The sequence below is a fragment of the Amblyomma americanum genome, chromosome 6 (genome assembly GCF_052857255.1).
Source record: "Amblyomma americanum isolate KBUSLIRL-KWMA chromosome 6, ASM5285725v1, whole genome shotgun sequence".
NCBI lineage: Eukaryota > Metazoa > Arthropoda > Arachnida > Ixodida > Ixodidae > Amblyomma > Amblyomma americanum.
The window spans coordinates 87,030,097-87,057,048 of NC_135502.1; the positions used below are offsets into that span (position 1 = coordinate 87,030,097).

The 26,952-nt window shown below is 50.8% G+C and overlaps 1 pseudogene; it reads right to left on the minus strand.

Moving 5' to 3' along the window:
• Positions 1-6,174: 6,174 nt before the first annotated feature.
• Positions 6,175-21,096, minus strand: LOC144094388 (WD repeat-containing protein 47-like; annotated as a pseudogene).
• Between the last annotated feature and the right edge of the window lie 5,856 nt (positions 21,097-26,952).

Below are 26,952 nucleotides of genomic sequence, written 5' to 3' on the forward strand. Positions count from 1 at the left end.
TATGCCAAATTTTGTGATTCGGTTTTCCTACTCCTGACTACCGAGGAATTGATAGGCGTGCAGCGGTTAAAATACAGTTTGTGATAGATTCTTTCAGTTCGTCTGTGCTGAGGTCATCTAAATCTATTTTATCTAGGCTGGACATTTCTCGAAAAAGTGCCCAGACGGCTAAATGTAACTTCCAACGTCGTGATTTCGTTGGGATGACTTGAGGTGGGGATGTTAGGTTGATTAATGCAGGGAGGTGGTCGCTGCCGTACGGGTTATCCATGACATCCCATATAAAATCGCTAAAAACAGAGAATGAACTAAAAGACAAATCTATGAAACTCATTTTTCCCGTGCTCAGTTCGATAGTAATATAGTGGATGATGATGTGGAATGCAAAGTGCGAGAGTGCGTATATAATAAGAGCCTGACGATACGCTCAAGTAGGTCGTGGAGCCTATTCTCGTCCGGAAGCCTTAGCAGGCTCCTGCTCTTAGCGTTGCTAGTTGGCCACAAGGACAGCTGTTCCTCCCTTGTTGCGGCTGTAAGTCCAACTTCCAGTGCACGTCATCGAATCCTGCGTTCCAGGGCGAGTCAACGAAAGGTGACTAAGATCCACCTCAGCGACAAGCGTGGAGCACTTGGGACGTGTGCTGAGATCTGCATCTTATTGATAGCTTCATTTTCGTGTCACCGACGGGGCAAGGGCCACCGCAGCCCTTACCCTTCTAAGGGATACCTCCTCCAATCCCGTTAGGTGACAAGGGAATCAAAACACGTGTACTTCTTATAGAGGACGACAAGAGAGGAGCGGAGATCAAAAGGGAGGTTATTGGAGGAGGCATTCGTATTTGGGTGTGTAAGGGTGTCTGCATTCCTCTGACGAACATTATGAATATCTTCGTGCGTCCAGTGTGTCTGGATGCGTTTCTTAATTTTTTATACTAGGAGCATGTATCTCCTGGGTGATGCTTAGTGTCATTGTATCTCTTTTTTAAGTTAATAGCCGCTAAGGAATTTGTGTAGATATGGACTTCTCTTTTAGATGGTAAGTCTTTTATAGACTCCATTGCATCACGGATATCGTAGAGCTCCATCACAAGCGGGTCCAAGTGGTCGGTGTCGTATTCCCGATCTGTTATTAACTCAGAATGAGTAGGGCTTGTAGCCGTTCTTCCGTGCCTATTCTATGACCGATGCGTCCGTGTAAGCTATACACGTTTCTGAACTTACATCAAATCTCAACCACCGTTCGATCTGTGCACTTTGCTTTTCGGTTGAGCTTGGTCGTCTTGTTTGTGGCTATTGTCGTGTGTGCCCACGTGGGGCTTTATTATTTTCGGCGTCTGTGTGGTCACCTCACTGTACAAGGCTGCGGCGGGCTTAAGATAGTTTCTCATGAGATCTCTTGTTGCCTCTCCCTGTTCATTAAAGATGAGTCAGAGTTTTCACTTGTGCATGTTCCTGGAGAATCGGGATGGGTGTAAGTTTTGGCAAGGTCATGGCGGTGAGCATTGTGTTCCTATTTGCTGTTCGTAGATACCCTCGGTTGAAGTGCTGAACATGCAAGACGTCTGGCCATGTCAGGGCGGGCCCCTACACCTCTAGATGAAATGCATCTAAACAAGTGCGGCGTAGTCGGTGTTGCTTTCTTTCTCCTATGGAGCCAATTGTGCTCCTTTGTTTGAGTTTTGAATGCCTAACCCAAGGACTCTCACTTCATCCACGCCTTTTAGCATGTGGTTACCAACCTTGAGCATGAATCTTGTAGCAGCTTGCAACTGCTTTCTGCCGTTTTAGTTGTGGTTACCAATCTTGAGCATGAATCTTGTAGCAGCTTGCAATTGCTTTCTGCCGTTAATGTTAGCCCTGTGAACGTAGCGGCACTTCTGTGGCGACAGTTCCAAGCCCGCTTCGCGGACGTACTCCCAATGTGTTAAGGCCTCTCGTAAATGAAGAATCTGCGTCTCATTATGTTTGTGTGCGGACCACATCGTGACTCATCTGAGTAAATAATGAACTGTACGTGTGGTATTTGTCCTAATTTACAAGCCAGTGGGATGAAGGTATATTAAATGGCAAAGGGGCCAGGACTTGGCATCGTGGCAGTCCACTATTTGAAGTGTATTTAACGATTTGTTCTCCATTGAGCCGATAGAGAATGCGTGGAAGCTTATCCGCATTTATTGAACGAAGCCAGGTAGCCGCGGCTGGTGAGCCGGAAGAGCGGGCTGTCGACGCTGCTGGCCAGGCCGGTTGCCGATTGTGTTGTGTTCTGCGCGAGCGAGGTCGCGTTCTAAGCTTCATCTTCATCGGCGCCGCCGGCGATACCAGCGCCGCTACAGGTGCCCCCCCCCCCTCCTATAAAAAACAAATGGTAGTTATGTTGTGAGGTGCACAGCAAATTCTCAGGAGATATTTGAACGCGGTGCATCGACAACGGTGCGTCGGACAGCGGAGCGCTGCGTGTGTGCACGTGCGAATGGTGTGTGCGAGGCGACGACGACGAAGAGCGCGGCGAGCACGAGGAGCGGAGCGCTGACGTGTCAGAAAACCGAGGTCTGAAGAAAGGCAGCGCAGCGGAGGTCGTGTCGTTCAAGCTTGGAGGTGGCAGCTGACGGACGCTGGGTCCGTGGTGCCAGGGACTTCCCTTGGATCACCGACGCCAGCCTCGTGCGTTCGATTCAAGCGCGGAGGTGGCAGCCAACGGACGTTGGGTCCGTGCTGCCGAGAGGCGTCCCTTGGATCACCGGCACATGCCACGACCCTGCGTTCGATTCAAGCGTGGAGGTGGCAGCCGTCGGACGTTGGGTCTGTGCTGCCGAAGACCTTCCTTGGATCACCGACGCAAGCCCCCTGCGTATCTTTCATGTTTGGAGGTGGCAGAGGATGGATTGAGGCTCCGTGATGCCGACAGGCTCCCTTGGATAGCCTGTATTAAGCTTACGGCGTTTCGGGATGCCGTCGACGGGTCCTAGCTAGCAACGGTTCTCCTGATGCTGCCAAGTTCTTCGGGCTGCACGGGAGACCATCGGCGTCTTCCTGTGGAGGAGGATGAGGAGGACTTTATTGGAACAGGAGAGGTCTGCCTGGTTGTCGGCCTGGCATGCTACTCCAGGTGCGGGTGAAAGAAAAGAGTAGAGAAGAGGATGGTGAAAAAAGAAAAAGAGAAAAAGAAAGGGTGAATGGCGAAATCAAGCACACTCACAAACACACACACACATAATTGTCAAAGAATGTCCGCCAAACCCTTGTCTCTCAAAAACACTAAAAATGTTTTTGTCCCGCGCACACCCGAAGCCACGTCCCTGCGGGGTCCAAGGACATGCTCCAGGTGCACGGGGCCATACTGTCGGAGTCCTAAAGCACTTAAAAGTGCCTTGCGATGATTATCGAGTTGGCAGCAGGAGATCAAATTTGGAAGATCCTCCGGCAGATCACATGTCGGGCTCAGAGGGCTACTTGATGCACCAATTTTATGTACATAGGATTTAGTGAAGGCAACGTCCAGGCGTATTCGGCGGATGCAATTTTTATCACGTCTATCTATATTGCATGGCATGCGGAAACCACAAGTGGGGTCGATGCGTAGAAGGGGTCTGTATTGATGCTGCGGATCACAACACAAAGGGCGTTGCGTCTGCCAGGATTTTGCAGTTGCAAGCCTCGCTCCATCACGTCGAGAAAATGGTATAGTTAGAAGCTAGGTGGTGTCACCATGCGCCGATCTCGCGGCACTGTCAGCGTGATTGTTGCTTGCAAGGCCACAGTGAGCGGGTAACCACTGCAGCACAACACGGTGGCCAGGCTCACAGGCCTCGGAGTGGAATAGACGATCGGCTTGAAGGCTTCCTGATGACTTTATAGATTGTAATGCAGCCCGAGAGTCACTTAAAGTAAGTAACGCTGTTGGCGGTTATTGGAGAATGAAGTAAATGTTGCTCGCAGAGCAGCCAGCTCGGTAGCAGTAGTCGAGGTGCGGTGACTGAGTAACGCCGAAATTGTGGTGCACGTTGACGAAACCCTGGCGCAAATTGCTGATGAGACGGATGTGACAGAGCCATCAGTGTCGATATGACGGTGCGCACTGTAGCATCCATAAATGTGTTCTAGAGCAAAATATTTAAGTGCAGGATCGGGGGTGTTTGTTTTTCTTTTGATGCCAGGAACTGTTGTCTTGATTTACTGTGCTCTGTACATCCAAGGTGGGGAGGAGGTCGTGACAGGCCGCTGGTAATGTGATGGGAGAAAGTCGGAAACTTCCTCTATGCAGTGCGCTGCGAGTGGATGGTGAGGTACACGAGCCACGAGCTGCATCTGTGCACGAAGCAACTCCTGGGCTAACAGTACCGATGCAGATAGACGTCTGCTCTCTGCTAGAGTAACCACTGTGGAGGTGTTATTGGGAAGGCCGAGGCAGATTCTCAAGGCCTTAGCTTGCATAGCTTCAAGGAGGTTGATATTTGTTTGTGAGATACCGTAAACATTTGGGAGACTGTAGCGTAGAAGGCCTTGACGGGGAGTGCACCATACAGCCGTAGTGATTAAGGTGTAGAGCAGCCTTTTCTGGTGGTGGAGAGCATATGAGATAGAGGCGTAAGCGCAGAACTTGATTTTAAGCTTTTGTATATGTCGGGACCATGACAGTGACCTGTCAAATGTCACCCCTGGGAATATATTGCTTGTGACGTATGATATTGGGGTACCAGCAACTTTCAGCACGTAGCGTGAAATATCTCACCTCGAAAATGCAATTGCTGAGTTTTTATCCGGCGACATGACGAGACCGCGCTTACTTAAAAACGATTCGATGCAGCCTATTGCCCTCTATAATCGGGCATGCACAATGCGCCTGTGGCGTCCGGAACACTATGTACAGATGCCATCGGCGTAAAGGAGGCAACTATAGGAGGCAAGCATTTTTTTCGAGCCAACAAGTGAGATATATTGAAAAGGGTGGAACTTGAAATCCCCGCCTGAGGCACTCCGTGAGATATTCCGTGCAGAGGTCTCACCTTCACTTGTTGACATGAAAATCGATCTTTCGTGCAGATAATCGCATAGCCAGTTATACATCCGTCCACCACTGCCAGTTGATTGTAAGGCTGAGTGAATTGCTTCATGTGTGACGTTGTCAAAGGCTCCTTTCACGTCAAGAAACGTCTTCCTGTGGTCCTCTCTGCTCCTACTACCACCTGGCTCTCTTCCGCCGCTTCCTACGACGCAACGCCAGAGACGCGTCGCACCACATCCACCCGCGTCCGCCCTGCCAGCAAGGCATCCCCGCCTCACCTCGGACGCTCTACATCTGGTGAACTCTTTCCTTTATTCTGTAGAGTTGTTCGCGTGTTGAGTGTGTTTTTATTTTGGTTTCATATTGGCTCTGTTCCTTAAAATTATGAATTCGACTTCGTGTTTTTTTGTCTGATCTGTTCTCTTGTCCAAACCTGCACGCGATAGCGTTCCCCTTCGGAAAGTCGGGGACGCGTTATCGATTCGCGACATATGTGCAGGCTTCTACATGCCGGTCAAGTTCAGGTCAGAGTTCGGGGGGCCGTCGGGCGGGAGAAGCGAGCTCAGGCATTTGAGCCTGGCTGCTTCGCAACGGGCGAGGGGTGCAGAAAGGTTACGGTGCTGACAGAGGCAGCAGGCATGGAAAGTTACCCACGAATCATCGACGAGATGGCTGTGAACAAGTCTTGAGGCCAGCTGCTGGGGATGACAGTGCGCTCGAGGTTGGCCATAAGATGGACCGGTGTCCCGATTTGCGATCGCTTGATGTTCGCCATCCCAGCGGGTACGGTAGAAAAGGTAACGCCTGTGGCTGCAGCTGCGGTAGAAGCGGAGGTGATGGCGCAGGCGTTCGAAGCTGCGAAACGAACTCAAAGCAGGGGAAGGTGGAGCGAGCAACGGGCGGGTGCCAGCTGACTTGAAATCCGTAGCCGTTTTGGTACTGGGAGTGTGGTGGACGGAGGCGTACGAAGCAAGGCCGACACGTGAGCGTCGGAATAAACGGGATGCACTGGTGCGGCGACCACAGGCGGTACTCGATGAGGCCCGCTGTTGCGCGTCCATGTCGCAAGCTTGCCAGCACCTTCGGCAGCTGTCTCGTCTGTCAGGGAGGTACAGTCGCTCATGAAGTAGACATATGGCAAGGGAGCCGTAATAAGCGGTTCGGGTTGCGTCTTAGGCGCGACAGGGCTCTGATGTGGCGTGCATGCGCGCCTCGCGACAGGAGGGACAGATGGGCTCTCCTAGGATGGGCAGGCGGCTGATACTGGTTTGTTGGCAAGAGAACGACGCTTGCACGCGTTGGACTTGCTGAGCCGTGGGTGGGGGCTCATTGCGTTGTGGCGACGGTGGAGAGACCTGTATGGGGAGGGGCTCCGATGTAGGAGCTGGCGGGGGAAAAAGCTTGCCAGCACCTTCGGCGGCTGTCTCGTCTGTCGGGGAGGTACAGTCACTCGTGAAGTTGACATATGGCAAGGGAGCCGTGGTAAGCGGTTCGGATTGCGTATTAGGCGCGACAGGGCTCTGATGTGGCGAGGGGTGCAAAAGGTTCTGAGGGGGGGGGGGGATTCGACCAGGGGTAGTAGTCGAGTGGCGGAGCAGCTTGGAAGTCCGCAACAGGAGAGCAAGAAGGCGGCGGGAGCTCCAAGCCAAAGCACGTGGTCAGGGCCTTCTTGAAGTCGGCGGAAATGTTTGGGCCAGAAGGCGGCAAACGAAATTTTGCCAGTACACTAGGTAGGAGTTCACGGCTGGCGTGCTGGTAGCGCAGAAGCTGGATGGACAAGTGGTTGACGTGAAAGTGCTAATCGAGCAGCGCCAGCCACGAAACGGGATTCCTGGCATAGAATGTAAGCCTGGCAGGCGAGGAAGCAAGGAGCGCTGATACGGCTGGAGGAGCTCAGCAGGTACGGTGGGAGGCCGGTACATGGCGGCGGGTTCCGTCAGGATGTCGCACCGGTGGAAAGGAAGCGGCCGAAAGCCGGGCGCGAAAAGCGGGCGTGCAGCGGCAGGGCCAAGCGAAGGGCAGCATGAGCAGCAGCGTGGGGGGGGGCGGTGCTACGTTAGGTGAGTCGAAGCTGTTATCTGTAGTCACCAGATGTGCAAGGTGATCCGCACTTTGTGGGAAGCCTGCTAGATTCCTGCCGTGGTTGTCTGCGCGGCATCCTGCGTCGCTCTCTTTCCCTTTCTCCCGCCTCGGGCGACGGAGAGACGGCTGGTGGCTAATCGCTGTCATTCGGCCGCAGCTCCGCCCCCGGCTTCCCAAGGGCCTTTGCCAGTGGTGACTTTTGGCGGGAAGCAAGGCGGAAATTGACTTTTGGCGGGAATTCGGGACCCGTTTTGGGTGGTCGCGCGGCGCGCGACCGTCCGAGCGGGGCCCAGAGAGAGAGACCCCCTCCGAGACAGCGTAAGGTGCGTACGTTACTGTTCGTCCGGGCCGGCCTCTGCCGTTCGGACCAGTTCATACTCGAGCTCGCCAGCGTGGGTCCTCGATCCGCCGCGGCTCGAGACTGTCCAGGGGTCCAACGACCTCTGACAGGCGCACCTTGCGTTGACTGCCCACTATCTCTCGCAAACGGCCCAACGGCCGACACGAGAGAGATCACAGCACTGCCGCGGGGACAATCTCCTGCAGCGGCGTGCTAGCGGCGCGCATTTCTCTTGTTGCCCCGAGCGCGCACCGGAGCCTTGCTCTGAGCGCGCCCCGGGACGGGGTGACTGTTGAGTGTGTGTGTGTGTACCGCTGGAGGACGGCGTCAATAAACGCCTCCTTTGTGAACTTGGAGGACTGTTTCTTGCGGCGAACCGCTCTTCTCTCTGCAGAGGTTGAACGCCGCCGCAGCGGTGCCCCAGGGTGCGTGTGGTGACGGCTGATCGGGGCCCTTGGCTCGCGCGAAGTGGCCTGTGCCTACTGAGAAACCCACAACTTCTTGAAGGCCCGGTAGCCGCGGCTGGTGATAATAATAATGACATAATAATTGTTTTTTTTGGGGGGGGGGAGGAAATGGCGCAGTATCTGGTCATATATCGTTGGACACCTGAACCGCGCCGTGAGGGAAGGGATAAAGGAGGGAGTGAAAGAAGAAAGGAAGAAAGAGGTACCGTAATCGAGGGCTCCGGAGTAATTTCGACCACCTGGGGATCTTTAACGTGCACTGACATCGCACAGCACACGGGCGCCTTAGCGTTTTGCCTCCATAAAAACGCAGCCGCTGCTGTCGGGTTAGAACCCGGGAACTCCGGATCAGTAGTCGAGCGCCCTAACCACTGAGCCACCGCGGCGGAGCCGGCAGATCCGGCTGTCGGCGCTGCTGGCCAGGCCGGTTGCCGAATGTGTTCTCTTCTGCGCGAGCGAGGTGGCGTTCTAAGCATCTTCTTCATCGGCGCCGCCGGCGATGCCAATGCCGCTACAAATGTCCGGTCCTTAAGCAGGTTGTGTAGTACTATCGTAATCTGCAAAGGAATGCCGAAATCTTCCATGTTCTCAAGGAGCTTCGCGAGTGACACGTTATCGTTTGCCTTCGTCAGGTCCGTCCACCACGTGCGTACAAGATGGCTATGAGGCGACACATTTATGACGTTTTCAGCCAGCGTAGCCAATCCTGTTAGCTTGCCTAGGTTTGACCTAAGCCCCATTTGTCGCGGATGGTACTTTACCTCATTTTCAAGCTGCTGAGGATGGGCCACGGGCAGGCAGCCAAAGACTGAACTCATGGACGGTTAGAAGGAAGCTTTAATGAGTGCACCCTAAACCAAGATGTAGTCCAGCAGGCCTCAGCGTGTGTCCGCCGGCGCACACTGCCAGCGGTCTTCCTCTTCCCCGCTGGCTGGATAGCGAAGACGATGAAAAATATTCAACAGAAGCATCCACTGTAAGCGTGTGGCAACCATCTCATAAATTTTACACAGTGTGGGCGTTAATGATATAGGCCGCTGTGATTGTATGTTGGTGGGGGATTTTCCAGTCTTTGATATCGGAACACTTGTGTTTCCAGTCTTGTGGAGTTTCCCCCCTTTGCCATGCTTCATTTATCACACCCAAAAAAGCTGCAAAGTTCTTAAAGGCTTCATATTGAATGTTGTCATGGCCTTACGTTGTTCTCTCGCTTGCTTCTTCTATAGCAGCTATCAGTTCTGTGGTGCCGGCCTGGACGGCCCCAATAAGACAGCCGAGACTCAGCAAAACATGTCGAATGACGTTTTATTCATGGCCGGATGGATTTTTATATAAAACAATCACGTGATAATCCAAGTCCCTACTGAAGTGCAGATGCACATAACCAAGGCCAAATCCAATCCAAGTATAACCAAACTCAAAATGAAACCCAGGACACAACAAGCTCGAATGTGTTAAACGGAGATGTTACGCCCGCCATGTGCACCGTGTCCTTTGTCGGCGGTAGGGCGGGAGGCTGCGCATGATTAAGGAAGAAAATGACTGCTGCCTGATCTGCAAACTACTTCGGTGTCAACTGCAGGGCGAGCCGAATGATTTCTGAATGATCTTTAATCTGCCTTCACTTTTACATGCCTCTGAAAGTACTCCAGAGTGCTCCTTTATCTTATGCGCCAGTTGATTTTAATGGCGGCCTGCCTGTGCTGCCAGTGGATTGGCCGCTATCTTTTTGTCACCGTCCTAGGGGCGCAGAATTGCCTGTATCTCCGCCCGCTTTCTACGGGCCCATAGTTGTAGAAGGTAAACGTCGGGTGTTGGCTGATCTTCGTTCACTGTTGTACTGATGGTGTGATCCTTGAGAACTGCTTGTAAGGTTAACACTATCCTGTTTGGGCTTACGTTTTGGGTACGAGTGTCCTGCCGAACACCGTCCCAATGTGTTGAGACGTCAAATATTTTTCATCTGTGTTGTGTTGAAAGCTTTGTGTATGCGGGTGTGGTCGCTGCCCCATGGATCTAATTCTACCTCCCATTCCGGTGCATTGAGACCCTTCCACAACGTCAGACCTGGAGACTGAATTCCAGTTGCAGGCAGCGTTGCGGCCTCAGGTTGATATAACATTGTGAACTCCATGTCTGGTATAATCGTATCACCAAGCCGTGTGCGAAGCGTGAAAGTCTCTGCCTGTCATCACAGGTTTTCCGGGATATGTTAGACGAATGCGTTTTACGCATCCTAGATATATGACCGTGTTTCTTGGGCGAGAGTAAACTGCCACTAGTATTAGAGGTACACAAACGACTTCCTGCTGACTGTTGCACTATACTTGCTCACATCGATTGGAGTTTGGGGAAAGCTTGTGAGACTGTGGACGGAGCAAGATTTTATTGCCACTCGCAAGTATGGCGGCCACACCTCCGAAGACGAAGACGCGTGAGGATGATGAATATTTACATATGAAGACAGTCACCCACTGTGCTTACACTTGCTCCCCCTACGGACGAAAGCGACCAGCCCGGGCGCACATTAGAGTGAAGTAGGGCGACGGACGAAGGGCTTTAAGAGCGACACGCGAAGGGTGGGCGGGTGCTGCAGCTTTACCTCCGTATGGCGACCAGGGGTCTGAGAGACTGGACGTAGAGGCGATGAGGAGAGGCGGCGTGACGACCGGACGTTCGATGAGCGGTCTGGAGAAGGCAACGGAGAGGAGAGGCGGGGAGGATCGTTGAGGAGAAACGTTGGCCGGTAAGGATACGATGAGTACGTGTCGTCGTGGTGAGGAGCATTAGCTGCAAAGGTAGGGCGGTAACCATACGATGAGTAGGTTTCGTCATTGCGGAAATGACCAAAGTAGTTACGCTCGTCGCGCTGACACCGACGCCAAACACGGGCAACATGTGCACGAATTCCACAGTAGTAGCAGATAGGGCGAGGCCGGCGCCAAACCGCTGGATACATATGGGATCGCTGCGATAAGGAGGCGACAGTCTGCTGTACGGGCGGCGAATGTGAAGGATAGACGGGAGCAGCAGGAGACGCAGTAACCTGAGCATATGTGGGCACACAAAGGGGTACAGATGGTTCGTATGCCGCGGGGCGAATGACAAGCGAGCTCGCCCTTGATGAGATCACGCAATGTCGAGGTCGGAGGCTGGTGCTGATTGGATTACACGGGCGGGAAGGTGGAGCCGTGCAGCTCCTCTCGGATGATGGAGCGAATGAGAGAGCGCCAGTCCACATCGGTAGAAAGGCGGGGGACCCAGGCGTCTTGCAAGCGTAGCGATTGAAGGTCGTCAAGACGGTGACATGTAGTGCGGATATCATGGACTGAGGTAGGATTCTTGCTAGCAAGCGTGTTACAAGCAAATGAGCCGATGCCCTTAAGAATGTGACGGATCCGATCGTACTGCAGACATTCCACTGTTAAAACGTCGACACAGGCCTAATACATCTTCAATGTAAGATGTGTAGGATTCGTCAGGCAGCTGGACACGCGCATCTATTTTTTTTCTGTAGATGGCCGGGCTTGCACCAACAGTTCCAAAAATTTGCCGAAGCTGCGAGGTAAAGTGGGTCCAATCCTGGGCAGCATCCTTGTGATTGACGAACCAAGTCTTTGCCATGGCGGTTATATAGAATGATACCTTGATGAGCTTCATGAAAGAGTCCCAACGATTCTAGGCACTTACTTGGTTGTACTTGTCGAGCCAGTCCTCGACGTCATCATCCGTATATTTCTATCAATAAAGTTATTACCACCACCACCACGACGAAGACCCGCGCATGTAGGAGGCTCGCTCTGAAGGGTGGTGACGGTCCATGTCGGGTGTCCATGTGACGGAGGGGCAGCGGTTGCGTTGGAGTCAGGACTTAAGGCGGAGGGATCACCATGAAGGGGAAGCACACCTGTTGAGGCACCGGCAAGGTCAGCAGAAGCGTCATGCGATATTGGTCGACGGTTTCCATTGTGAGAGACGGTCCGACCAGGTGACGGCGGGAACGTATATAGTTGCAGTGTTGCGGCGGGGAGGACGCAGGACCGGGAGCAGCCCCCACCAGTTTTGATACTGTGGACGAAGCGAGCTTTCATTGCCACTCGCAAGTATGGCGGCCACACCTCCGAAGACGAATATGCGTGACGATGAATATATATATATATATATATATATATATATATATATATATATATATATATATATATATATATATATATATATATACATATATATAATGCAGGCTTTCCTGGGGTTTCTGTCTCTCCTATTATCGCTCGTTTATCAGCGATGTAAAGGCACTGGTACCCAGTATATCCTGTTATGGTGCACAACCGATTATGGTCTTGTATCAAGAACGCCCAGGAGTGCAGCTTGCCGTATAATAACTGTTTTAATTTCCCCTATCTTTTTGGGCAGCCCTCGACAGTTCCATTGTATAATTTCTTGCCGAATGTTGCGGCGGTTTCTATCCATGCTGTACATTGCTTTGAATTAGGTATGTGCCATCTTTTGATAGGCTAACAACAACAACAACAATTACGTGTGTCAATTGCGAAAGGGTGTCTATAGTCCCGCTTCATATGCTGTAAGGTTAGCGGCAGGTTTAATTTTTGCCACATGCACCAACTTTGGCACGATACTTCATGGTCATAAGATCTTGCCGATCTTATCTTGCCCGGCGCCTGCCCGCTTTGCGCGCTTTCTTGGGGCGCAGCTGTTGAATTTGTGCTGCCAGCATGGCAGTTTGCTTGTCTATGCCATCCTGTTGGCTTGTGCGCAGCCCTCTTGTTCTGGAAGCTTTCGTCCTCATCCGCTTTCTGTTACGCTCAGTCGTGAGCGCTGAAGCATAAGATGACTTATGCTGCGCATATTCCATGCGTGGCTCCAGATCTTCTGTCCTCTCGTCGCACAGCTCTTGTGACAGACCAGAAAACGTACTTTGCACTGTTAACGGCATTGTTGAGTTCCTTTCACGTTGCCGTGCTGAATGAAGTTTCGTCTTTCTTTGGACAGTTAGAAGAAGTAATCTCGTAGTCATTTGACTTTCATACCCCCATTTGTATTTCGGCTGGCCGGTTTCAGTTAGCCAGTCTGGGTTGGCTCCATTAGAACAATTTTTTTCCAGATATCCCTCTCTCTAGCATTTGTAGCAGTGTACCGGTCTAGCCTTGTACTCTTTGGGGTGCACTATGCATCCGTTATAGAAAAATCTCTCTGGAAGAGTCCCTAGTGTCTAACGAGAAAGGCGCCGTTGTTCCCCATGCGACGTGCGGCAAACACTGTGTGTTGTTGATATCAGATCTCTTGCCACGGTCACCGGGGAATCGGTTAGGTGTAGGTCATACAGGACACACCTCTGAGGGTTGGGACCCGATGCAAAGCAAGTTTGGACTGGTAAATATTCTTTGGATGAAATAGGGATCTGTGCTACCGTGCACATTTCCCGCAAACTCTGGTACCTATTGCTTTGTCAATTACCGCTGGATGATTCTGTTTGGTATTTTGGTAATATCAAATTGAACTGTTGGCCTGATGTAACTCGGAAGGAATGCTTGAGGGGAGGAGTAGGTAGAGTAAGCGGTAACTGGCTTGTTGCACCCCCATCGTAGTTGACGCTGCGCTGGCGCTGGCATACATGTCGCTCTGCGACCAGGTTCTGGCTCCAGGGGTTGACTCGTGACCTGCGCCTATCAGGGAAGGACCTGGTACGGCACTCATCGTCGTACTCGCAGTGGTCGCGGCGACGACCCGGGGGTCCATTATCTTCTTTGCACTTGACGACTCATCAGCGCGAAGGCTTACCGCGGCCCCCGCGGGCCTAAGCAGCCGAACCACGTCGACTTTGGCAGCCTACCCGGTGGGTCGAGGCTTGGGTTGTGTTCTTGCCGCGGACGGCTTGGCTGGCCTTAAGGGTCTTCTTTAGCACCTTTGTAGCCGTTGAATGGCACGGACCGCAGTGCAGGCACGAATTCTTGCAGAGCGCAGAGCAGCCGTGGCGCAGAACCTTGTAATTAGTTCGATAGTAGTATTAGTTGACGAAGACGCCGCTGTGCAATGCACAATGCGAGAGAGTGCGGGAGTTAACCTAGAGTATCGGTGATTTTAGATGGCACATGTAGTAGGACGTTTTGACATCTTCTGAGTCACATGTTAAAAATTTTTGTATAAAAGTCGCTTATTTTTTCCAATAAAGCTCAGTTGAAAGTCAGCGCTGTGTTTCGTTCCCTTTTCTGTCCGTCCGTGTTTCGTGTGCGCTGCAAACACCTACAGTTAACACCAGGCGTGGCCGGCTGCGACGATAGCATATATAGTGCTTTCATGCAGCGGCCAGGGAAGCAGGGTACGACGGCCTGTTAACCACCTTCGACGTCCGCACGGGTATCCATGTAGAGAGATGGACGTCGGCTGGGTTGACTTGGAAGCGGAGTGGACGAGCTGATATTCAGAGCTCGTGAACCCTCATGACCGTTTTTTTTTGCAGCTACAGATTGCTTGCGATGCGGACACGACTGAGTACGGCTGCTGCCGCATACGTCCGGATTGAGGAACACGACGCGGCGAGCGTCAATTAGCGGTGGCTTTTGCTGCATCCGCTTGCACCCTTTTGATGACCTCTCGCAGGCGCTGAAGAGTAGGAAGTGTTAGCTGACAGTTTTTTCCTAATTGATTTTCATTACAGATAGTGGAGGAGGCCGAGATAAAAGCTGCTAGTACGCAGCTTGAGAGGCCCTCGACACGCAGCAGCTCGGATAAGCATGCCTTACAAAATATATTACTTTCGCAAACAAGTTCGACATCGAAATAATGAAAATAAATTCACTATTTTAATAATAAATATGAGATATGCACAAGTTGCTTTTCCTGACGAAAATAAGGCAGACACATAGAAGTGATAATGAAAAGAAAATACGTTACATGTTATAGAGCCATACCTAAGCACAGGAACGTAAGAATTCCTTAAGCGTGGCCCGCATGGAGCGTTTTTCCGGGCGATTCGTCGGCGTCGACGGCAGCGGAGCGTTTTTCTTTTTTTTTTTTTGCCGCCGGAGAGGACGTTTTTGCCAAATCGTCGGGTTCTGGTGTAACAAGAAAACGCCGACACCGCGCCGACGCAGGAAGAGGGCAGCGACAGAGGGCCAATGAGAGCCGGAGCGGGTGTCACGTGATTCTGGACGGAGCCGCGCCGGGGCACCCGGCTACAGTTATCCGGCCGAGGCGCTCGCTTAGAGTGTTGCGGTGTTCCCCTGCACAAGGAGGCAGTTACCGGGCTGCGCTTCCCCCCTTCTCTCCCTCCTCCCCGTATGAGAGTCCCCCCCCCCCCCACACCAATAACCACTTTAGCGCTCGCACAAACGATGCGCGCTCGCCAGCATTCTGTGCGCGAGAGCCAGCGGCTTCACTTCGCTCCCTGCGCATCCGTCTGATTTCAGTATGCATGGGGGCGCGCGCATCGCACAACTGCGCGGCAAAAAAAAAAAAACGCCACTCGGCTGCTGACCATGCGGGAGTGAATTCGTCGACGCCGGCGCGGGCGTCGGGTGCGCGACGCGATTTCGCGGACAAAAAACGCTCCATGCGGGCCACGCTTTATACACTGAAGAGTTCACATCTCAGATAACAATGCCTAGTTCATTTAGGGAGTTTAATAACTTCGGCAAAACCATTTATTTGCTCTAATTTTTTTTTATTCGTGAAGTGTGCCATGAGGCATAAGTTGGGAGGGAGGGAATGAAATGCACGAAATAGAAAGTTAACAGAAGGAGTGAAGTCCAGTTTCGCTGAGGTAGTCGCAGTGGTTGCCGGTGTAGTGATTGTCCATTGTCCACTTCTCAAAATCACATTCGCGGTTCCACCGCAGGCCCACCTTCCTCAGGAGCCGTTTTCTAACAGGAGCCGTTGCTGGGCACGCCCACAAGTCTCGTACGTCACAATTTGTCTTATGTCTTATAACGTTCCACATTTCTGTGCGGCGTGTACTGTAGGCAGGTACACTGGGAAGTGAACCGGTGATTTCCACTACCGTAAAATTGTTTCTTCATACTAAAGTAAAACTCCCATACGAGTGTATATATGTGTAAATGTTCTCATCCAGCTTGAAATTCTGGTTGCGAGCTGTCAGCATTACGAACTGCAGCTGCTTCGTGTTAGTCTTTGACGCTATCAGAATGTCGTCAAAGCATGGGTGAACACCCTCGACGTTTGCAAACATGTCATCCATGGCACGTTGCAAATGTTAAGAGCAATTTGGAGTCAAAATGAATATTGCAGGAAACTGTATCTGCCTAAACGGGTTGCAAATGTGCACAAATATGAGCTTTCTTCAGAGAGAGTGAGCTGCCCATAATGCAGATTTTGCGTCATTGAGTCGAGATACTGAAGTCGACGGCGTATCAGCTATAGTTTTCGGCATACGTCGGCACCAAGTATTGAAGTCACATCAAGGTCAACAACGAGGTGTTTTCTTGACTGCATGAAGCGCACAAAAGACAGCACACAAAGATTAACACGAGACAGGCAAGTTACAGCAGTGGTCCTGTGTTTTTGTGTGTAGGCTGCACTCACCGCTGACCGGCAGACGATCACCCGACCAGGTGGACACCGTGATATAAGTCTGATGCAGTGCTGGCAGATCGCTCCACAGTTTAAGCGCATGTTTTCGAAGAATATTGACATCAGATTTAGTATCCAGTTGAAAGTTGACGTTGTTTTGAACGACAAGTTTAGCTGCCCTAATCCGATGCTTAGAGAGTACTCTGTCAGAGTACTCTGTCAGCTTCGCAAGGAAGAAGTCATCACTATCAAGCGCGGAGACATTTTATGATGATCTAACTTGCATCTGACGATCACCATAGGCAGTCTCGTGATGCGCTGTTTTTTTTTTCTCTACGCTGTCGGCACACTACTGCAAAATGTCCAAGCCTGCCACAGCGAAAGCAGTGCGTTACAAATACCGTACAGTTGCGCGGCGGATAGTTGCTACCACACCTCGAACATGAACGCGCTGTTGAGTGCGACGTGCGGCCTTGTTGCGGCGACGGTGTCGGACGGTGGTCGGTTATGCGTTGTTGCCGATTAAAATTACCGGTTCGTCAGTTGTTACAGCGAAGTGCCTGGACCTCCGCCTTGGCTTGAGTCGCGTAAAAATCATGCAAATATTTTTCAACACGATATCGCTGAGGGCCGCTTTCGGCGGGGAAACCGGAGTACTTGACGTTGGCATGTCGAGAAAATCGGGATCGGTCGAGAGGGTCGTGATGTCAAAGCATGATCTCGCGCAGGTAATTCAAACACCCCACAACTATCACTCATTGCAACAGTGATGACGGCACTACGCAGTGCTTCATTGGTGTTCAGAGTAGTGGCGTCATTCCATCATCATCACGTAGTGCCTCTGAAGAACAATTGCGCTGAAAATAAAAATGGTCGAGCTGACTCGAACCGCTGCTCTTTGGCTCTTGAGCCGGATGCGCCACCCCTCGACCATTGAGGAATGTTCATTCGACTTGGTTCAAAGGAGGTCTTGCGTGTACAAAGTACCAGGCGGCTAAAGTTTCTTGGTACACATCCTCGGGCGTCATTGCCTATTGCGTTCGTAGTCGCCGTTGAGACCGGCTGTGCAGCCTTTCTCTCGTAATGGACTGCTCTCATCACCCAAGTGATAAATTAGAAGCCGTTTTGTTGTTCTGCTGACAAATGCGCACCTCTTTGCAACCTCAGATACGTTTCGAAGTTTTGTGACCACTCCGGAAATGGGACTTCGCGTTGGGCGGCCGGTCCTCGAGAGAAAGAGGGATGTGCTCACTGGCACATGAACGTGCCAGTGAGCACTTGCGGAATGTGCGCAACCAACATGGAAGCTTCCTTGCAGACCACTGCAAAACCTGTAAAGAGTGTCGTCCGGAACTAGACAAAACAATTTTTTTGAAGAGCGGAAAAGACAAATTTGAGCGAGTAGTAGTGGAAGCATATTTTATTAAGAAAGCAGGAAGCGCCTGCGTTAGTCAACCGTCCATTTCAATCAGTGACGCTGAGGTGGCTTTTCTCGAAGGGTGCCTTTAGGTTTTAATGTTTTGAAGTTTTCTCTGCATAGTTTGTTCTTCATGGATGTGTTTTAACAGCCAAACGAGAATTGTGTAGAATCCAATACTTTTAGTTCTTTGACGTTGAGAGGATTTCTCGAAGGCTTTAAGTTTTGACACTTGTTTTAGTACTTTGACGCTGACAGTATTTCTCGAAGCTTTTAAGTTTTCATGTCCACCATTTTTTCCGAGTGTGTTTTTGGTCATTCATTCATTATAACATGATGTATTAAAGCAGGAGTTTTGATATTATGATTTGCTTGCGTTGGCCAAGCGTGGGTCTTTGTTGTGAAGAATTGCTTTCCTGTTGGTTTTGCGCTCGGAAAATCTTGGAACCCTGTCAAAAAAAAAGTTTGCTTTTATCAGGAGTGTAGTGCTGAATGCATGAATGTATCTTCCGGTCTGTTAGAAGTAGCACCTACTTCCTGAATTCTGATTGTTGTTTACAATCTCTTATTCTTCTGTGATAGGCTTCTGCGATACGGCTCGGGTGCTTCATAAAATGTAAGGGTTTGGGCGAATATACCTCAGTTGCAAGTTGGCGCCTGTCCTGTTGTGTTCTTGTGCCTCTTTTGTCCTTGTTCTTTTCGCGGCGTCCTCACATAGAAGCTATGCACCAACTAGCCCAACCAAAGTAGTACTTGTACAGTATGAAGGAATCCGTGCACACACCTTGCCAATTCCAAGACACGTGCACGAATACTCAATAGTCCATCCTCTGCCCAAAAAACATGCATCCACACTACGATACGGACAGAAGAAAGGCTAGGGCAGAAAAACTTCACGAAAGATTTTCAGTTCAGAAAGACACGGCGCATGTGGACGTGGCAAAACATGCGGACAGAGACGCCTTCTCCCTGGCAGTTGTCGATCATCGAGGTTCTCCGCTCGCATCGGCGACAATCAATAAAACAAAATTTACAGAAAAGGCTGAAGAAGCTGTCATACATAGCTTTAGCCATTACGTCCACCACTGCCAAATACATCATCAGCGACTCTAAAATCGCAATTAGAAATTTTGCCAAAGGAAGGGTACACTCCACAGCCATCAAAATATTACAGAAATTTACAATACCCGCCAGATCACATTGATCTGGGTTCCTGCCCATTCGGGTCATTCTGGAAACGAGGCAGCGCACCAATTTGCCCGAGGATTCGCAGTTAACCGGGAGGTGCGCTGCCCCGAGCTCAGGTCGGCCAGGGAGCGAATGACGACCTACAAAGGAATTACTACCCTCTTCAAGAAAGACAAATCTTCCCAGGACCACATAAATCTCTAAGTAAAACACAACAAGTCAGCTGGCGGCAGCTCCAAACAGACACTCCTGTATCCGTACATGTACTCTATATGGTTCCCAGAGCAGTTAAGCCCCGTCTGTTCTCTATGTGGACACCATAAGACAGACACACTACACATCCTATACTCATTTAATCAAGACAAGCCGTTGAACAGTCTGCAGCTCTTTACCCAATCGCAGTGGGAGGCCGCACTGCTCAGCTCGGACCCGGAGGTTCAGCTCCGAGTCACGGAGCGGGCCGAAGAGGTCGCTGAACATCGTCGGTCGGCCACCTGGCGTCCGGCTTAGAAGAGAAGTCCACCGCGGGGAGGGGAACGTCACCCCAACCCGCGCCTAAGACCTCTTCTTCCATAATGTTTACCTCCTCCTCTCATTTTTGCCTTTCCTCCCTCACCCTCATAATTGAATCCTTGGCCCTCCTTACCCTCGTTTTGTAATTTCCTTGGCCCAACCTCACCCTGGCCTTTGCGGTTCCGCGTAATTTCGCGTAACCTTCGAGATGGTGCTCCTGTCGTTTCCGCTTCCCCCACGAGGGAGACTTCCCTACTCGCCCACAGCCGGTGCTGTCCTGACGCACGATGATGGAAATGGTCGGCCACGTCGAAATGGAGGGGGGCGCAGGTTCTCCACAGGTGCCAGTGAGCCTGGATGACCTTGTGTGCATGCTCTGCAACCACAACGCTTGGCAATGGCTGCGTCAGGTCACCTTGAGGACACACTTGCGGTCATATGAGGCCATCAGCAGGTAGTAAGCTCGTGGTGAGAAGCGGACCTACCGCAGGTCTGACGAGTGGGGTCGGAGAGTCTGAATGCTGCTGCCACCTCGGATGCCATACAGCATGCAGGTGGCATCTTCATGGCCAGAGACAAGCATGCGTCCAGATGGATCCACAGCCACAGCTGCTACGGGGCTCCCAGGCGCACTGCCGCTTACTGGAGGTGCAGTCTCCAGGTTGACACAGCCTCTGGTCCATAGGTCCCAAAAGCGAATGGTTCTGTCTTGAGAGTCACTTACAAACATGGCTCCTCCCCGTGTGTACAAGGACAAAACATGGCCTGAATGTCCAGACAGTGCCTGGAAGGGGGAGTGGCAGTCTCGCAGTCAGTGACGTAGATCTTGCAGTCCCCTCCGCCACCGCTTATCAGCAGGCTTGACCTGTTGCTCAGGTCCTCCACAAAGCACAGGTCTCGAATTGTCTCTTCATGTATCGTCAGCTCTGCTTTTCCACCAGTGTCAAGGGCGCACGTCTCCGACTTAAAGCATATGAGCTTGGTTGTCTTCTCATGTGAGCCAGTGGCCAAGAGGTCTCCAGTCTGGTTCCAGGCCAGGCAATAGATGGAGCCCTTGTGGTGCTTCAGCTGCTTGAACAGCACAGTGGGCCACATCGCCCTCCCTGAGGTCCGTAATGGTTGCGTAGCCGCAGATACGCAGCGTTTTGGAGTTCGAGCCGACTGCGTAGAACTGCCCACTAGAGTGGAAGTCACAAGCGCGCACCACCTGGGCGTCTTCTAGGTTGGTGACCTGCACGAACTTTGGCTTTCGCGACTCGTCAGTCGCATGTGCCGCCTGTTGCTGCTGTTCGTTCGGGCTCCCATGATTAGCAGAGTACATGTTGATGAGAACTCTCGCTGAACCAGCACTCGATGACTGTACAGGCGACCGAGACAGGGAACCTACTGATCTTGAGTCCGAATGAACACTCGAGTCACTCTGGTGCTCAGGATAGCTGTCAGAAGACCTAGGGTCATCAGAGAGGCTTCTTGCTACTCCATCCACAGTCACTGCTGTCACGTGAGCAGGCCCTGTCCTTTTAGTTCGTGGAGTTCTCATAGTGAATTTAACAATGCCCTTTAATGCTGTAGACTGTCCAGCTGGCGTTTATGATGTAGACACAGGTGTCGCCACAGCACGCTAGTGCGCGGAGGCGCTGTCGCAGCAGTAGTAGATCCAGCCGATGCTGGAGGAGGGGCTGGTGAAGATGGGCCGCGTCGAAATGGAGGGGGGAAACAGGTTCTCCACAAAGGTAAAGCACGTTGTTAGCCACAAATTTGGGGAGCCCAAAGCACAACCGAAACGCCTGCCGCTCCAAAAATACGAGCGGGCGAATTCGGTTACCAGCAAGAAAACCTTCTGTACCACTCCTGCAATGTCCCAGTTTATGGGATAGCAGTATTTGTAAATAATAAATAAAGAAATAAATGCATAAATAAACAGCACAGATCCAAATTCTAACAGGTGTGTTTTTACTTACTGGAGCCTAAACGGCTGCCTTGCTAACATTTTTTATTGTTATTATTTTTATTATCATTATGTAATCACTCGGCTACAAACCCCACGGTGTTCATCTCCTGCGTGCGTTATGCATTTCCCGTTTAATTTCGGTGTTTCTTCTTTCTGTATACTTCTTCTCCAGCAGTCATTTTATTTTCGTCTATGAAAAAATTCATCTGAAACACTCTGTGCACCCATAATCTGTCGCGTGAGTGCGAGGTCTAAACATAGTCTATGAATCAAGCATGAATGAGGGCGCGCAATTCCACGCGGAACCAATTATTTCATTGTCGGATCTAGTCTTTTAAGACGGATGAGCCCGGCATCTCGTCATCACTCTCTTCATAAAGTACAAAGAAAGGCAAGTGGTGTCTGGTCTTCAGAGAGGCACAACTGGACGATGGTCATTACTGAGAGCGCAATTTGCTTCAGCATCGTTCCTCTCATTTCCACCATCCCACCACGCGCAGTGTCCCGGGGTTCATTGAATCACTATCCAGCTGCCTTTTTCTTGAGCAGATGGTCTCACTAATGTCTAGTGCCAGAGACTGGTAGATGGTGTGGCGTAGGAAAAGTCCTGAAATTTGTCGCGCAGGTTTTGAGTCTGAATGTATACCACTTTTGAGGTGGTTCCTCATATTAGTCGCTTCCTGAAGGGCTACAAGCTAAGCAGCGGTTGATGTAGAATTATGTCGAACGAATTTGAGAGAAGGAAGATCTCTCGCAAGCGTCATTATTACGCAGAAAGTTGTTGGGGAGGGTGTATTTTACACGCAGGCCTGCTGTTGTCCGGTGTCTTCATCCTTTCCCCTACAAGTGGAGAGGGGAGGGGAAGACTGTTGGCGGCTGGAGAGAGGGAACTCTCCTAAACATCATTTGCCATGGTTGTCAGGTGGAGGCTTCACACAGACGACGACGCTCTAAAGTTTTCACCTTCATGGTCCTTAAGAGCAATGCATGGAAGACGGGAACAGGTGCCAGAAAAACCTATCGGAGCTTACGCCGTAATTGTAAATAAAACAAAAAAATATGCAGGCTTATTAATGTGATAGCGTTTAGATTGTCTTAAATCTTCCTGGATTCTCTGTCGTGGAATTTCCTGATTGGTAGATACAGGTCACGTGACTTTGTGATGTCAAAGCCTGTCCATGATATCACCTGGCAGCCTGCCCACCCTCATTCCAGAAAATATTGAAAACAGGCCCACTACAGAAAATAGATTAGTTGGTGAACAATTTGGTTTAGTTTATTGGGGTTCAATGTCCCAAAGCGACTCAGGCTATGAGGGACGCCGTAGTGAAGGGCTCCGGAAATTTCGGCCACCTGGGATTCTTTAACGTGCACTGACATCGCACAGTACACGGTCGTCTAGAATATCGCCTCTCTCGAAATTCGACCACCGCGGCCGGGATCGAACCCGCATCTTTCGGGTCACCAGCCGAGCTCCGTAACTACCGAGCCACCGCGGCGGGTGAATAATTTGGATTAGTTGGCCGGATTAGTATAACTATTTATAATAATCCAGTGGAAGTTTACTCGAATGTTCTAGCAGGTAATGACTCATGCGCACCATATAAGGGCAATGGGCCCGGTTCCAATTGGCATTTTGGATGGGAAATTGCACGTAGAACATTAGACCTTCATTGAAGACACGATACCAGGCAACCTAAACGCTACCGTATTTTCTGCTTTAAAAACGTAGTTTGAAAGGCCGCCAAGTTTTTGACATGCCCTATCCGGCTCCGATCGGATGCTGGGTGTTGACTTCATTACGGCGTCCAGATGTGGCTTGTTTCACGGACCCACTTGCTGCTCGTCGAAGGGGTAGGGCGGTTAGGCGCGCAGAGTAGGGCGCCTCGAGGCTTGCAGAATACGCGCAACTTGTGCACTTCCGTCGACAACATTCGGCCATTCCTTTTTTCCAGCCGCCTTCGGTTGGATGCGTCCTGTTTTTTTTTTCAGGCTTAGGTTGGCTCGTCCTTGTAGTTACTGCAGCCGCTTCACCTATTCAGCATGGTCGCACTTTAATTCGCCGTGGTTGCACCTCGGCCGTGGTTGCCCAGATCGGCGCGCCATCTGGCGCCTCGCCGGCCAGGGAAACGTACGGCACTCCGAAACTCCCACAAACGCAGCTTCTCGCTCTCGACGGTCGGCATTCGTGAAAGTGGCTATCAGGTTGCGGCAGAAGGCCTCTCAGGTTGTAAATGTGTCTTCGTTATTTTCGAACCATGTCCAATCCGACTCTTCAAGGGCGAAATAGACCTAGTGGAGCTTACGGTCGTCGCTCCAGCCGTTGTAACGGGCAACACGCTCGAAGATTTCTAGCCATTCCTCATCGTCCTCGAAATCGTCGCCATTAAACGACGGGGGTGTGCGCGGCTGATGACAGAACATTTGCGCCGGGAGCCTGTTCTCAGTTGCCATGGCAGCTGGTTCCTCCGAAGACCGAGGTTACATCGCCCTTGTTCAGGGACGCTCCACGGAGGTGGCGCTGATGGACCGGGGTGAGATCCGTGCTGGTCGGTAGCATACGCTGGTCTGGAAGTGTACCCAGCTCTTCCACCAGATTTTTCATGAATAATACGCGCCACACAATCGGGGACAGAACTACTCTAGGCTGCCGAGCAGCCGCAAGCAAGATGCCGAAGCATTTCTGCTTGCTCCACTTCTGCACTTCAGCTTCAGCTTCCTCTACTTCTGAGCTGTATCTGTTACTTTTTCCACCAACTTGTCGGTACACGACGTTAACGATGTTGGCTTCAAATGTTCGATACTGATCTCTTTACCAGGTTTTTAAATGAACAGAACTTCTGTCATCGTCTATACCTCTGGAATTTTTGCAGATGGGGCAGTGCCCCCCCCCCCCCCAAGTCTCCAACTGTTCGCGCTCAGATCATGTTTCTGGAAAGCGCTTCAATTCTAGTATGTTATTGTTATAGCCTGTGCGGTTGAGGTACTCGACTTCATATAGTGAGTCAAGGGTTTTAGTTTCAGTGACCTAAACCAATCATTTCCCAACAGAAGTAACTGATTGGCTGACACCTGTTCTTGAGCACGATTAGCAGAATTAGCACTGTGCGCAAACTTTATTGTTGCAGTCAATCACTTCTCGCGTATGCATGTTTATATAGCTTGCCATGTCAGCGTGTTTTATATGCACTAAACAAATACATATTTTAACAGTAGATTAAAGAAAAATACAAAAAGCAATGAATATTTAAATAAATTCTAGCGGGATGACGCATCCTTCCAGATCAATCGGTGTTTCGATGTTTCTTCTTTTAAGAGCGTTAGCTCTTACTGATCACATTTGGAGACTTCGTGGGGTCTGTTACCACCCTTAGATAACAGCGCCATCTGTGGCATCAACACCTCATCACGTTTCGAGATATCATGGGGTGTCACTACCGGATGGAAGGTAGGAGCGTCCCCTTTGAAACGGGGAAGTGGTAGTTGCCACTATGCTCAGTTTTTTTTTCCTTTATTTTTGTTGAACTCTTCTGTAAGTTAATAAATTCAGAGAAAATGTAAGAAAATATCACCTCTCTGCTTTTGTGCCACCAACCCTCCAATCGCTTTTTGCTAATTTTCACCGCAGGTTTATTTACATGACTATTGTTATCTCTAAACCCTAAGGCCTCAGGAAGAGTGACTGTGCCTGCATCGACATCGGGATGGATACCATCACATTTTAGGATGAGGTGTTCTATTGTTTTGTGATCTCGCTGTGATCTCACCATCGTGAGATCACAGCGCCACCTGTGGCAGCAACAAGAAAACAGCACATCCGGCATTGAGACTTGCAGCGTATGAAATTCGTTCCGCTAAATATATACCCCGACAACAATTGGCACCCATCCGGGGACAGCTGTGTACCATATTTGGTAGGCAAATAATGTTACGGGGTGAGTTCAGCAGCAGGAACGATGGGCCCTACACAGAAGAAACACCAGAAACCAGCACTAGCACTTGCGGCAGCGTCCTTGTCGTCTACTGTCCAGCGACAGACCAACTTCCTCTTCGCTTCGCGTCTGTTTACCGTAAAAATAAAGCCCTACGGGTTCTGGTATAGAAATAAAACCACAATTAAATAATAGGTAAACACTGTATACCAGCAATTACTAATTCAAGCGTTACCATATTGCACCGCAAGCCGAATTCTAAATCCACCTTGACCCCCCAAACGAAGCAACTTCCGTTTGGGACGCATCCTGAGGGGGCGCAATCTGGCGGCGCAACTCTGATTATCTGATAGATGCCGCTAGGCGTCGGTCGCTCCGCTAGGTGGAAAAGTTCGTTTACTTTTCCGAACCGCTCAGAGTTTTCTTCATTAGCTCCGCTAGATGCGGAAAGACCTTCGTTTTACTTACGGCTAATAAAGCTCAACGTCTTCCAGACGTTGGCGGCCTTTTTATTCACTGACGACATTTCTTGAACTTTTTTCCAGAAGCATAGGGTCCTAGCCGATTAACTCCAGTGCCTGTGCACCAACTTTGCAGAAGGCGCGACCGCTGACGAATCGTGCGGTATGGACCATCAGCTGGTTGTTGCGGGCTATAGAACTTCATGAATAGGGTCTAGTTCTCTGGTTGGAGCAGTAACATTGCCCATCTTCATCGAAAGGAGGGTACTGTTGTTCTGGATAGACTTGGCGAGCGTAGTGAAGAACGCTCAAGATGGATTCCCGCTGCTAACGTTGTACATAAGGGACCGAAACTTATTGCTCGAGCAGACGACGTCTGCTAGAAGACGCCCAGCAGGCCTGCTTGTTGTACACGACTTCTCAAGGATGAGAGTCGTGATGCTGGTGTTGTGCGAGAGCCCGTCGAGCAGAACCATTGACGCCGTCCTTTTCTCTTCGGAGCTTATTCTGATCTCGCTGAGTGACTTGGTGAGCCTCAGGAACTGCGCAAGAATTTCAGCTTGCTCTGTATTAATCCAGATAAAATCATGCACCGTCAGAGTTGACTGCCTGTGGAATGTGAGTAGCTGCTTAAAATGGCAAACAGTTGGCGCTGGTTCCCATTCCCGCAGGTGAAACCTTACAACTTGTGCCCTCTCTGTTGTCCCCTCCAACGGCTGGTCGTCTCTATAAAGGTCATCGATTATTACATGTACGCCAATGCCTGCCTCACTGACGGCGCTGTATGAGTCCATTAGGCAAGAATTAATCTTGCACTCCCTGCGCACAATTCCGACTGCGGCTTCATTCACTAATGCGTCGAAACACGCCTGCTCATTCTCCGTTGTAGAGACATATAAAGGGATTCTGAGCCTCCGAAACCACTCCACATTGCGCAGCATGTGGACAAGGGTCTGCATTGTCCAGGGAACCTCGCTGTATGAGTCGCCTTCCGTTTCGAATCCTGATCTCGGCCCACTGTTCTGCTCCGTGATGACCAGTATGCAGGACAC